The following is a 14,595-nucleotide window of genomic DNA, read 5'->3' as shown; positions in this document are numbered from 1 at the left end:
GATTTTTTTTTTTTAAGATTTTATTTATTTGGGGCGCCTGGGTGGCTCAGTTGGTTAAGCGACTGCCTTCGGCTCAGGTCATGATCCTGGAGTCCCTGGATCGAGTCCTGCATCAGGCTCCCTGCCCAGTAGGGAGCCCACTTCCCCCTCTGACCCTCCCCCCTCTCATGTGCTCTCTCTCTCTCATTCTCTCTGTCTCAAATAAATAAATAAAATCTTAAAAAAAAAGATTTTATTTATTTGACAGAGAAAGACGCAGCGAGAGAGAGAACACAAGCAGGAGGAGAGGCAGAGGGAGAAGCAGACTCTCCGCTGAGCAGAGAGCCCGACATGGGGCTCAATCCCAGAGACTCTGGGATCATGACCTGAGCCAAAGGCAGACACTTAACTGACTGAGCCACCCAGTCGCCCTAAAGCCACTAACTTTAAACTGAACACTCAACTTCAGCCTTAGAGGTCACTGAATCCAAAATTCTCATTTCATAGATAAGGAAATTGAACATGGATTATTTAAGTACTTTGTCCTAAAACTTGGCTTTTTCTCTGAGTCTATGACATCACAATCCTACCTGACCACTTAAGTCAGAGACCTGGGAGTAGCAACTCCTAGGTTCCTAACTTTTCCCTCACTCCCCAAATCTAATGGTTTACCAAGTCCTATCAATATTCTTAACTTGACCTCTACTTGCCATCGCCCTAGTCCAAGTCATCATCACCTCTCCTTCTATTGACTGCAGTGGCCACCTAACTATACTCACCCTGATCCCCAGTGGGAGTCAGAGGTGGGTGGTGGCTGGAGTGTTTGGAAAGGTGTATGTTCGAAGGGTGTTTGTCCTAATAACTAGTGGGTCTTCCTGGCATTTAGTGGGCAAGGGCCAAGGATGTTAAACATCCCAGAATCCAGTAGAGCTCTGATTAACCCACCCAAAACACCAACTGTATGTTCCCCACCCCTAACTGTTGAAAACACTGGTCCAAACTATTTTCCTCAGGGCAGCCAGAATATCTTTTTTAATTCCTTTTTTTTTTTAAGATTTTATTTATTTGACAGAGAGAGAGAGCACAAGTGGGGGAAGCAGCAGGCAGAGTGAGAGGGAGAAGCAGGCTTCCCGCAGAGCAGGGAGCCTGATGCGGGGCTGGATCCCAGGACCCTGTGATCATGACCTGAGCCGAAGGTAGACGCTTAACCGACTAAGCCACCCAGGCACCCCAGGGCAGCCAGAATATTTTTATAAATGGGAACGTGATCGTGTCACAGCCCCCACCAACCTTTTAATGGCATCCCACTGCTCTTGGGATAAATATCAAAGTCCTTAACTTGGCCTCTCTTTCCAACATGAAGGGCCTGGAAGACTTAGAGAGTTTGGATTTCATTCTAATCACAAATGAAAGTGAGGTCTGCGGAGGGGCAAGAAGAGAAGCAGGAAGCTATAGCAGTAGTTCAGGCAAGAGAGGACTCGGTCTGATCCATGGCAGTCAAGGTGGAGGTGGTGAGAATGACTCAGTTTCAGGGTATATTATGAGCAGCCAACAGGACTTGCTTTCGAACTGGGTGTGGCAGGAAGGGAAAGAGAAGAATCAAATGTTAGGATTTTTGGTCCGAGGAACCTGGTGAACGGTGGGACCATTAAGTGAAACTGAATGAATGGATTTGCAGGAGAGGGCAGATGTGGAAATCTAGAATTCTGTGTGGCTCAGTCGTTAAGCGTCTGCCTTCGGCTCAGGTCATGATCCCAGGGTCCTGGGATGGAGCCCCGCATCGGGCTCCCTGCTCCGCGGGAAGCCCGCCTCTCCCTCTCCCACCCCCCCTGCTTGTGTTCCCTCTCGCTGTCTCTCTCTCTCTGTAAAATAAATAAATAAAATCTTTAAAAAGAAAAAAAAGAATTCTTTGTGAATGTGTTAAGTGTGAGATGCCTATCAGACAGCCAAGCAGAGATGCATTCATTGTTCAAGATCCACATGGCAAGAGCTCCCAACATTGGGACTCAGGTTTCTCTCATTTTAATTCAGGGTTCTAATCCCAGTGGTTCCCCAAGTGCAGCCCCCAGGTTAGCAGCAGCACTATCACTTGAGAACTTCTAGAAGCTCAACTCCTCAGGTCCCACCTCAGACCTACTGAGTCAGAAACCCTGGATATGGGGCTGGCAATATATGTTTCAACAAGCCCTCCAGGTGACTCACTAAAGTTCGAGGACCACTGCTCATCAATAATGAACACCTGATAGCCACAGCCGCCCTGCATTAGGCTTCTCTGTGCCTCTGTAAACCCTCGGCCTAATGAACAATAGGTGGTGCTTTGTTTTCTGGTTTTTTAACCCAAGACTCACTAGGGGCTCCAGACACATCACTGATCAAAGTTTTTGAATTCCAGTTCTGAGAGCACATTCTTGAAGAGCACGTATTCCTCTATTCCTCTTTGGCTTCTAGTCCTCTATTCTTCAGTGGACTTCCATTTTTATGAGGGAACAATATTAGAAGGGCACATCCAGCTCTCTCTTTACTCATTTCTCCCTCTAGATGGAATGGAGAAATGGGGCCCAAGTAAGTATAGTTCAGGCCTCAGGCTCTTCCTTCTACCCTTAGTCTTTATTTTCTCTCTCATTCTCTATCTCTCTTTGTCCTTTTGACATTGGTCCACATGCACTAGAGTTATCACTGCTTCTGTTTTTTTCATTAGGTAATTCACAAGGGCAGATCTCCTGCATAGTGTGGATGCCTGTGATCTTTGACTCTTCTATCTGGAAATGGGTGAGTAAATTCAATTCAAGATGAGAACACATAAGGAGCCCAATTTAAACTCAGAGCCAAGCTGCCTGAGTATTCCAAATTTACTAGCAACACCACTGAGAATGCTCCTTAACTAACTCCTGGAGATATTTCATACTTTTCTCCCACAACTCAAAGGGAAAAGTTGTGATTTTACCTTTCGAATCCCCAAGGAGGCATGGATGTGGAAATCATCAGTGTAAATATGAGATGGAAGAAGTGTGAATAAAATTGCTCAAAGAGAACTTTAGGAACTGAGAAGAGGAGAGGCAGAAGTTGAGAGCATTTGCCTTTAGGAAGTAGGCAGAGCCTGCAAAAGTGAGGAGGAAGAGGGCTGGAGAAGTATGAGAACAGAGAATGAGAACCAATTCTCTGGCATCACAACCAATTTAATCCAGATATTGATTAAAAACAAACAAAAAACCCAACAATAATGGCATGTCATGCCAAAAACAGGTCTATTGTTACAACACCTGATATCTCATTATCCCAACATACATTCCAAGATAAAGTCCCAGGCAGTGAGGGGGCCAAATTATTGTAAGAGGTTAGTACCTTTGGATTTGAAGTAGGGAAAAGTGGCTATCAGAACATCTGTTTCTTCAAAAATAGGCCCACCACAGCTGTCACAGGAGACCCTATTTGCCTGATTTAAAGGTATTTGTATATCTGTGGACTGATCAAAACCTCCAGACATTCACAGGGACAGTACTAAGTTTGCCATGATGTCAGGTACTGAGTCAGCACTCACTGTTTCATTGGACAAGCGTGACAAAGACAGATGATTGTAGAAATATAAATTATAATCATATAAGACAGACTGAGAAAAAAACAGCAAGAAATAGCAGTGACAGTGACAAAATTGGGTTGATTTTAGAGCTGATGCAAGGGAATAGGTTATGAAGTCCTGTTAAATTACTCTTAAGTTATATGTTAATAAAATTCCTCAACACATTGTTAGACTAAAGCCAGGTTGCTGGAGACACTGAACCAGGATAGCCAAATATACTCAGGGGCAAGTTGATGTGGAAGTATCTCTTCAAAAGACACATCTCATCCACTTTAGGAAATAAGTAAATTTTCAAGTGCTTTATTGGGAGACAGAAATGAAGAAGAATAATGGAAAATAAAACTGCCAGTTTAATAGTGATATCTCTGAGAAGTAGAAAGAAGGCAATAAGCTCCCACATGTAGACTTTCTCTTTCCATATGGAATCATCAAACCTCTTCCTTTATCATTTACCCAGGCCACATCCTTTTTTTGTGTGTATCCTAGGACATTCAGAAGAGTCTGATATATTTTAAGTTTCCACAGACAACTTGCTTTCTCCTTATGCACATGGAAGACATAAAATTCACTGAATATTAGAAATATAGTAGTCACTCAAAACAAATATTATTAAGAAGAGTATGATCGGGTGCCTGGGTGGTTTAATCGATTAAACCTTTGACTCATGGTTTTGGCTCAGGTCATGATCTCAGGGTTGTGAGATTGAGCCCCGAGTCAGGCTTGATGCTCAGTGCAGAGTCTGCTTGAAATTCTTTCTCCCTCTCTTCCTGCTCCTCCCCTCCACTTGTGCTCTAAATAAATAAATAAATAAATAAATAAATAAATAAAATCTTTAAAAAAAATTTTTTTTTTTAAGATTTTATTTGAGAGAGAGAGAGTGCACTCACATGCGAATTTAAGTGGGGGAGGGAGGAGGGGCAGAGGGAGAGGGAGAAGCAGGCTCCCCACTGAGCAGGGAGCCTGATACGGGACTCGATCCCAGGACCCTGAGATCATGACCTGAGCCGAAGGGGTCTGACTGAGCCACCCAGGTGCCCCATAAATAAAATATTTAAAAAAAAAATAAGATTATTTTATAGCCTATTCTAGCCACTAAACTAAGTACCTTACATGCATCATTCAAATTAATTTAAACTAATCCTTTGAATTAAAAGATATGATTTCTCACATGGCAGATGAGGAACAAGATCCAGACAGTTAAGTAACTTAGCGAAGGTTTTACATGTGATAAGAAGCAGAGTAATGACTTTATCTGTCTTCAAAGTCATGGTCTTAAACTTTATTACTTTATATCTCACGCAAATTCTTACTTAGTTAACACTAACAATGTGACAAAGTTAAAATAGTGGATAATTGAACCCAGATAGAATGGTGTGGATAAAGACAGATAGGCAAAGAGTAACAGAGCTCCTGTCCTGCAAGTTTAATAACCTTGCGGTATTAGGAGTTTCTCTTCTTCGGAGTCTCAAGCACACACTTAACACTTAAACCTGGTTAATGCAGACCAAACAGATCAAGAAAGCTCAACAGGAGATCCATAGGTAGCAAGGAAGAGACAATAAAAACAAGTGCAACAAATTTATATCAGCTGAAGAAGAGGCAAGGTCAGGTGGGTTGTTCTGCCTCATGTGTAAAATCCTGTGTTTAGGATTATTCATGTTGGAGAATAAGATCATCGCTCACTAAGAGTTTTTACTTACTGAGAGACTGATAGTGTCAGAATTGGGGGGTAGCAATGTAGCATCTGGCAAAGTATGTTTGAAAGCGTGTGCTTACTAAGGATATGAGTGATTGCTATAAATAGTGAATGTCCAACCACTTCATGTTGATAGCTGGATGCACAAATGGCAAGCCAGATAAAATAGCTGAGGCCACTGTGTTGCTAAAGAGATTGGAAGCTAAAGAAGACACCACCCCCCAAAAAAGGGACATTATTTGTTCTCTAGGGGTTTATTAAGCATGATGGAGGCAGGCAGCCAGTAACTTCTCAGCTTCTTCATTTCAGGAGCAGGTAATGAATTTTAATTAGTGAGGAAGACAGCTTTCCACTAAGGAGAAGAAAGCAAACAAAACAGGAACATCAGCGAGCATGGAGGATATGTTAAAGCACATAACACTCCTTATTAACACTGAATTAATGGGCAACATTTTTTGCCCTCTGCTCTTCTGTAAAAATAAAAACAAAAACTGGGAAAAGTGTGCTACAGAATGTGGGAAAAAGAAAAGAAAGTGTTGCTAAGGTTGATAAACAGGTTATCCTGCATCACAGGGTCTTGAAGACATTGAGTATCACTCTTAATCAATAGTAATTGATGGTGGCACCTTCTCAACAATGTTTGCTCTGCCTACTGAACATTCGGACAGTCCTCTCTGTACTAGAGAATGAATGGGATGGCTCTATGTGAGACAGGAGTTTCTTCCTCCACCCTCCAGCACCCCCCCCAAGCCAGGTATTTTAATTAAGCCCAAAAGCCCTTGCGTTGGCAATCTGTGAGGATTTGGAGAGAGTAGAAGATATAAAGGTGAGATATGGCTTGATTCATTGTTAGCTGTTTTTTTTCCCCCTAATTTAGAGTCTGTGTGCATGTACACAAGCACTTGTGTATGTGAGTATATGGGAGAGGAATATCGATTATGGTATTGTTGGATCAGAAGTTGGTTTTGACCTGGTTTTTTAAGGATCTCTCAAACAATGGATAGTCAAATACTGCCTGTAGTCATTGTTTGGATATGTTGATGATGGGCCTTGTGGTAGAATTAAGGACCTTCGACATTCCAAAAAAATGCTACTTTTGCTAGTGGGACTTTCATCCAGTGAACAGACTATGCCCATAAATTATTTGAAGAAGTCAGTTTCCTCGAAGTTACAACCAGTATATGCAGCTTTGCTTTAGAACAGTGAATAAATTCCATGAAATGCTATGTTTGAATTATGAGCGTGATTGGTTTTCAGTGATACAGTTTGAACAGATTAGTGGGTTTCTTTTGTATCTGTGGCTGGCACTCTATCTGAGCATTCTAAATGAGAGTATTGAATATTCCCAGTTAGACCCCTAAGGAAAGATGCACATTTTCTTTTCAGGGAATCTGACAAAATAGGACATGTGCTTTAGCATGGTATGCTATAGCACGTCACTGCTATTAACTTGATATAACCCCCCCAACCACAGTGAAGTTCTTTCCTGACCAGAAAAGTTAAACTCGAAGTGCCTCAGGAATCCACAGGAGACAGGTGACTCTTCTTTCCCCCTTTTACTCTCCCACAAACTTCTCTGTGCCCTGTATGAAGAGAAAAGAATTGTTAAGTTTTTTCTCATATGGAATAGGGACCTTCTGTTCCATCCCCCTCTGCTAGATTTTATCAGTGAGATAGGAGATGATGATAAACATCTTTTGGTTTCATGCTTGCCTGACAATTCTTCATGACCTCTTTAATCGCTCAAGCCTGTTTGGCTAAGGAATGAAGCCTGCTCTTAGAAACCAGGAGCTTGGTTTTTAACAATCTAAAACAGTAGACTAGGGCGCCTGGGTGGCTCCGTCGTTAAGCGTCTGCCTTCGGCTCACGTCATGATCCCAGGGTCCAGGGATGGAGTCCTACATCGGGCTCCCCGCTCGGCAGGGAGCCTGCTTCTCCCTCTCCCACTCCCCCTGGTTGTGTTCCCTCTCTCGCTGTCTCTCTCTGTTGAAGAATAAATAATAAAAATCTTAAAAATAAAATAAACAGTAGACTAGTATTTTTCAAGTTACAGCTCTAAGTCCAATGGTGAGCCAGGAGGGCCTTCCTAATAGGTCAGGAATTTATTCAGAAACACAAGTGTTTTCTTGACTGTATGAACTTAAGACCTTTCAGCCTGTATGAGGTTAAGACCAAGGGCTACCTGCTTTGGATACTGCAAGTTGGGGCACACAAACTAGTATTGGTTCATCTATTAGTAGAATTTGATGAGATGGTGGTTTAGTATTCTATTACATTACAGAATGAAAATGCTCCTATTGTACATTTATGCCAATAATTGGAATTCTTCTGATTTTCTGTAAATTACCAGTGTTTCCTTGATTTTCATAGGCTGTGAGCTATATGTGATTTCCATAAGGCACTAGTTTTGCCTTAGAATGGTAAATATAATTAGTTTATCATTGTTCCTAATGGAATTTTGAGAAAGCCAATTCTTGGTTAGACATAGTTGTTTCCTTTATTGCAAAGCTTTGGGCATTCCTGCCCTTCCTGCCCTTTAAATGCCAATAATGCATCCCAGACAGCCTGATGACCAAGAATCATCCCCAGCTATTCTCAACTGTTGTCTAAATGGGTATTATTGCCTCTGGTTGAAAAATTAGTTTACTAATTAATATCAATAAAGTTGTGGTGTGTTATTTACTTAACTCCAAAATCTGCACAGATGAACACGGGCCCTTTATTTCTTAATAAAATATATTTGTGTTACCAAAAGATGTATTATAAAAATATGGTATTTTATAAAACAGTAGGATATTAAATATTCTTCCAATTGTGCTTCTACTGAAAACATCATCAATGTTGTGTACCTATGACTGTACACTATTAAGATAATGTGAAATATTACTAGGCAGTGTTGTGGGTTGAATTGTGTCCCCCAAAAAGACATGTTGAAATCCTAACCCCCAATACTTTGACCTTTGGAAATAGGGTCTTTGTAGATGTAATCAAGTTAAGATGAGGCCATACAGGATTAGGGTGGGCTCTAATCTAATATGACTGGTGTCCTTATAAGAACAGGAGAAAAAACAGGGAGACACATTCAGATATTGCCATGTGGTGACAGAAGCAGAGATTGAAGTGAATGCCAAGGATTGTAGGCAACTGTCAGAAATTAGAAAAAGGCAAGGAAGGATCATCTTCTAAAGCCTTCAGTGAAGGCATAGCCCTGCCAACTCCTTTATTCCAGAATTCTATCCTCCAAATTTATGAATGAATAAATTGCTGTTATTTTAGTCCACTCAGTTTATAATAATTTGTCATGGAAGCTCTAAGAAACTAATACAGACATGTTACCTAACTATCTAATCGATTCTCCATGTGTTAAATGGGACTAGTAGAATAGTTCTGAGCAATTTTAAGCTAATATTTATAAAGCACTTGGAATTAACATAGAATATATGATTGCCACATAATTAGAGCTATAAACTTTAGGTAGATGAATTAGCATTATACCATAATTTTTCTTTCTGGGATAATTATTTTTTAATCCAGGTATTGGCAAACTATGGCTAATGGACCAAATCCAGACTGCCACCTGCTTTTATAAATAAAGTGGGTTTATTTTTTTGAATGGAGTTGTATTTGTTTAAATATTGTCTGTGACTGTTTTTGTGCTATAACAATAGAGTTATAATTGCCACAAAGGCTGTATTGCTGACAAAGCCTAAAATATTTACTCTAGGCTTTTAAGAAAAAGTTTTCCAACTCCTGCTATAGACCATCAAATCTGTTATATTTATTCTTTTTCTTGCTCTATTTTGAATAATTCAATGATTTATATATGTTGCTAGCCACAGGTTTCCTACAACTTTTCTTCTTTTCTTCCTCTAGAATTTGAGCTTTATTCCAACTTAAAGTGAGAATGAATGGGGCAGATGGAATGTTGGGTCACTTATCCCACGTAAGTTCATAATAATTAAGAGTTGAAGGCCGTTAATTGAGACCCTTAATAGAACTAATGACTAAAATGAGGACTGAAATAATACATTTTGATTGTCTTCACATTTGCTAATGGGATTTTATGTAATAATTACTCAGGAAAGTTTAGTGAGCTTCTAACTAGAAACCATATTTTTCTATTGAGAATCACTTTTCTTTAAAGAAATTTTTCAAGCTATTGATGCCCATATCTAATACTGCTGAATGAATTAAAGCAGTGAAGTAAAAGTAATGACCCCAAACTTAAGGGTAAATTTATAAAGTGAAAATTACCAGCTCTTAAAGCAAAAGCATGGGTGATAAAATCATTAGGTGAGGAGATTATCTGGGCCATTGTCCCAGTGTTTGATATGCATATTCTCAGTGGGGAACAAGATTCTTATTTTCAGAAAGCCAAGAGTCCACCCCTCTGCAATCTTCAGGGAGTTACTAATCTTCATGCTGCAGATACAGCTGACTTTTAGGTTCTCACCACAGACTGTTCTTTCTAACCCTAAAGGAGGTGTAAGTTGGAGGTTGAGGAGGGCCTGTTTCTAAACATTCATATAATTTGTTCCCTATTTCAAAATCTATATATGAAAGGAAGGACAAGTATAAGTAGTTGCTTTCTACCACATGTTTGTTCAACTCTGCGTGAAACTAATTATTTTGTATGACCAGTTCAGCTCCTTGAAAGCACCTGATATGATGTAAAGGACACCTGATTATGATGTAAAGGACAGAACATTTCACTTAGTAGTAGGTTTAAGAGATCTCAACCAATACTAAGCCATCTCAGATCAGAAGAGTATGAACATTGAATTACGTGGAGGTTATCTGGGGTTTCCACCTACTTTTATATGATCTGCAGCATTCTGAGACCTAATAAAACCTCAAGGCCTTCTGAAAAATTATTTAAATCATTTGTAAGGCATGACAATCAGGCCTAATTAGTAATGTACCTTATCTGTGTATTACCATCAATTGAGAAATTTTAACCCATTGCCCAAAGGGTTTTATCCAAATTGGGTAAGCTTAAGGATCATTTATTCAACAAACTTATTAAAGACATTAATTAGACACAATGCTAACTTATCTTCTAGTGAAGAGAAAGAGACAGTAAACAAAATATAAATAACTATTTTAGAAGGTGTTAAGTCCCATGGAAATAAAAATGAGGATGATTTGATTGCTAGAACAGGGTGGAGAGTTGACATTTAAATAGGATAATCAGGGATGGCTTCACTGTGAAAGTAACTGCTTAAGATTTGAAAGACAGTTAATCAAACATCATTTTGGGGAATCTGTGTGTCCACAGCAACCAAATATAAGTGTTGGTTCTGTCTCTAGCTTAAATGAGCCATTAATAAAAACTTAAGCACTTGTTTCCATAGAATGGGGAAACTCACATAGAATGGGGAAGCTCACAATGAGCTTCTATTAGGATTTTTCAGAGAAGGCATTAGCAATCAGAGCATTTTGACTGTTTTTAGTGATAGAATTGAGGGGGAATGTTTTTGGTACTAGAACTGAGGACTTTAGCCATTGTCCCCAGATCTGTAGATACGGCCCCTCCCCCCACAATTACATATTTCCAGGACCACAGATAAACATACAATCTATGTTAAAACTATGAGGTTTGATTGTTACGCTAATGAAAGTTCAAGTCTTCTAAATGGAACAAAACAGAATACAGAGAGAGGTAAAGTGTTACTTTTCTGACTGATTAAACCTTATTTTGAGTGTGTAGTAAAATAAGAGAGCTATATAGGCTACACCTCAGAACTGTACAGACCATGCATCTCCCTGAGGCAGCTGTGGAGCAGAGCAGGCTTTCCCTACATGGAAATGTTTCATAAAATACACACCTCCTAAGAAAGAAGGCAGACCTGAGCTGAACATTCCCAGATGATTTTTCCCCTAAATTGACAATTCAGGTATGTAACTCCATCTCCCCAAGACAAAAAAACATAGAAGAATGGAAAAGGGGCAAATCGTCTTAATAATTGAGCTCCCTTAACATGGAAGGAGATATTTTAGGATTGGTGACTAAGCAATTGCCCTAACATGCTCCTATTTAGAAGCTATGGAAATGCCACTTAGTAACTTTTCACTTGTAATCATGTGATGGGCATGTCATCTAATAATATGTCAGCTACACATGTAGATGGAAACTTGCAGATTCAATTAAATGGGTATATGTTGTCTCGTAATTACCAAATACTGGATAAGTGACAGGATTTTTCATTTCATGGTCGATGTTGGGTGCTTGATGAACATAGTAACATGTAGAGTTAGCAATTCTTAAAAGTGGTACAGAACGTGAAGGACACTTTGCAGCCACTAATAAGGCAAGAGGAAACATGTTCAGAGAAACATATCTCATCTTTAAGAAGAAAAAGTTACATGAGGAGAGAGTAGAGAAAATGAATACTGGTGTAGGTCCTAAGGGCATGACAATTAAGAATAGGCCAATTAATGTACATGGGGAAATGCTTTTGGAAATAAAATGATTCTGGGTTGAGCTGTGGAATAAAACAAGAAGTGGAACAATATTGCTATCCAAGAATATGTTATAAATGTGCTGTTGTCGGGCGCCTGCGTGGCTCAGTTGGGTAAGCATCTGCCTTCGGCTCAGGTCATGGTCCCAGGGTCCTGGGATCGAGCCCCTCATCAGGCTCCCTGCTCAGTGGGAAGCCTGCTTCTCCCTCTCCCACTCCCCCTGCTTGTGTTTCTACTCTCGCTATCTCTCTGTCAAATAAATAAATAAAATCTTTAAAAAAAACCCAATGTGCTGTTGTGACACAAAAAACTTAAACTGTGTATCATTTTATTGTTTTCATTAAACTCTCTTAAATTAATAGATTTAATATACAGATTCAATAAGGTTTATTGAAAGAGCATACATGTCAGGGGAGGCTAAGTTTATTTTATTTTTTAAAACATTTTATTTATTCATTTGAGAGAGAGAGAGAGGGAGAGCACAGAAGGAGAGTAAGAGGGAGAAACAGACTCCTCACTGAGCTGAGAGCCTGATGTGGGGCTTGATCCCAGGACCCTGAGGTCATGACCTTAGCAAAGGCAGATGCTTAACCAACTGAGCCACCCAGGTGCCCCATGCGGGAGGCTAAGTTTAAATGATAAATACTTAAAACCTTGAAAAACAGAAAAGGGAATATTTAAATGAATAAAGGATAGCTAATGTTTGATGTTAATGTATGATGAATACATTCATTTAAGGTTCACAGGTAAAATATTTAGTGTATTGTAAAGCCTTGTGAATTGGCTGAAATTATAGGACATTGGATGTAGTATATTTTTGGTAAAAAAAGAAAAAAAAAAAGAACAACGTGGAATATCCAGTAGTTAAATAAGTGCATAAGGAGGACTATAAATCAAAACAAGTGAGGATTACAGAATTACTTGATAAACTAAATTTAAGACTAAGATAGGATAAGGGAATATGAGTAAGAGGTTAAAAGTGTCACAGTGAACTTGAAAAACAATGAGACCTCTCTAGAGATACGTTAGGCAAGGATGTTTGATGGTTCATCTTCATAAATAGAAATAGTAGCCAACAAGAAACTTAGGTAAGAGTGAGTTGCCAGAAAAGAGTACAAGGTAATGAAGGCATTTTGTGCAGTATATTACAAGATCTTAAAGCCTGAGCCAACTTTCCTAAGAAAGTTTACTCATATAAGCATAATCATCTCTTTTCCCCTAAAATTCACATTTAAGAATTTCACAGAACTTTGAAAAGACCAATCATCTTAATTCTTTAGACCTATTTCTTCACTTCTGCTCCCTTCCTTCTCCTCAGCCTTCCCTTCTTCCCTCTTGCTGTACTCTTCCTCTTTTGTTTTTCTGCAAATTATTGTGTTCCATCTTTTCAAGAGCTCTAGTTAGAGAAGAAAACTGCTATAAGTAGGCCTGTGCTGTCAAAAGAGAAAAAGATTCAAGATGACCATAAGAGCATGTTTACATTTACAATTTCCTTCTCTTGAAATTTTTAGGTTAAAATTCAATTATGCATTTAAGGGAGGGGTTAAAAACTGACATAGCTCTCATCCTCTACTTAATTCTTCTCTCAGAAGCAAAACCATATGATTCTGAGGAAGGAGAATTTGGTTACTACCGTTTTCTTGTTTGTAGGTGTTCTTCATATATTCTGGATGGATAGATAGGAATTTGGGATATTCTGAATCTTTTGTTGGATATTTGTACTGCAAGTATCCCCTCAAAATCTACATGGATTTTGCATTTTTTTATTTTAATTGTGTTTTGACAAACAAATTAATTTTGATAAAGTCAATTTTTTTTTACCTTTTATTGTACTTTTTTTTTTATTTTATTCTTATGTTAATCCCCATACATTACATCATTAGTTTTAGATGAAGTGTTCCATGATTCATTGTTTGTGCACAACACCCAGTGCTCCATGCAGAATGTGCCCTCCCCAATACCCACCACCAGGCTAACCCATCCTCCCACCCCCCTCCCCTCTAGAACCCTCAGTTTGTTTTTCAGAGTCTATCGTCTCTCATGGTTCGTCTACGCCTCTGATTTCCCCCGCTTCATTCTTCCCCTCCCGCTACCTTCTTCTTCTTTTTTTTTTTCTTAACATATATTGCATTATTTGCTTCAGAGGTACAGATCTGAGATTCAACAGTCTTGCACAACTCACAGCGCTTACCAGAGCACACACCCTCCCCAGTGTCAATCACCCAGTCACCCCATCCCTCCCACCCCACCCCCCACTCCAACAACACTCAGTTTGTTTTCTGCGATTAAGAATTCCTCATATCAGTGAGATCATATGATACATGTCTTTCTCTGTTTGTTGATAAAGTCAATTTTTAAAATTTTGTTTATGGTTGATGCTTTTTGCATCTTGTTTAAAAACATCTTGCCTAGGTTAAGGGATATGAAGATAGTCTCCTATGCTTTCTTTTAATTTTTAAATTTTTTATTTTTCAAACTTATATCTACATTTAATATGAAATTGATTTTTTGTCTATGTTCTGGAAGAGAAGTCCAAGTTCTTTTTCCACATAGATAATCAATTGTTCTAATACCATTTATTGAAAAAGGAATATTCTCTCTCTACTGTGTTTTAATGAGCACTTTGTCATAAATTCAATGATATTTAGGTCTATTTATGTAATCTGTTTTCTGTGTTTGTCATCTATTTGCCCATCCTTGTGCTAATACCACACTGCTTTTATTATTGTAGCTTTTAAAAAGATTTGACATCTGTTATTGTAAATCTTTTAACTTTGTTCTTTGCCTTCAAGATTCCTCTGACTTTTCTTGGACTTTTGCATCTGCATATAAATTTTCAAATCATCTTGTCAATTCAATTGTATTTGTTGACAATAAATGT

This window comes from Mirounga angustirostris, unplaced genomic scaffold, assembly GCF_029215605.1.
Source record: "Mirounga angustirostris isolate CCGP_5_RB_7025 unplaced genomic scaffold, mMirAng1.0.hap1 SCAF_10, whole genome shotgun sequence".
Lineage (NCBI taxonomy): Eukaryota > Metazoa > Chordata > Mammalia > Carnivora > Phocidae > Mirounga > Mirounga angustirostris.
The sequence above is the reverse complement of the archived record's forward strand: the minus strand, read 5'-3'. Positions refer to the sequence as shown.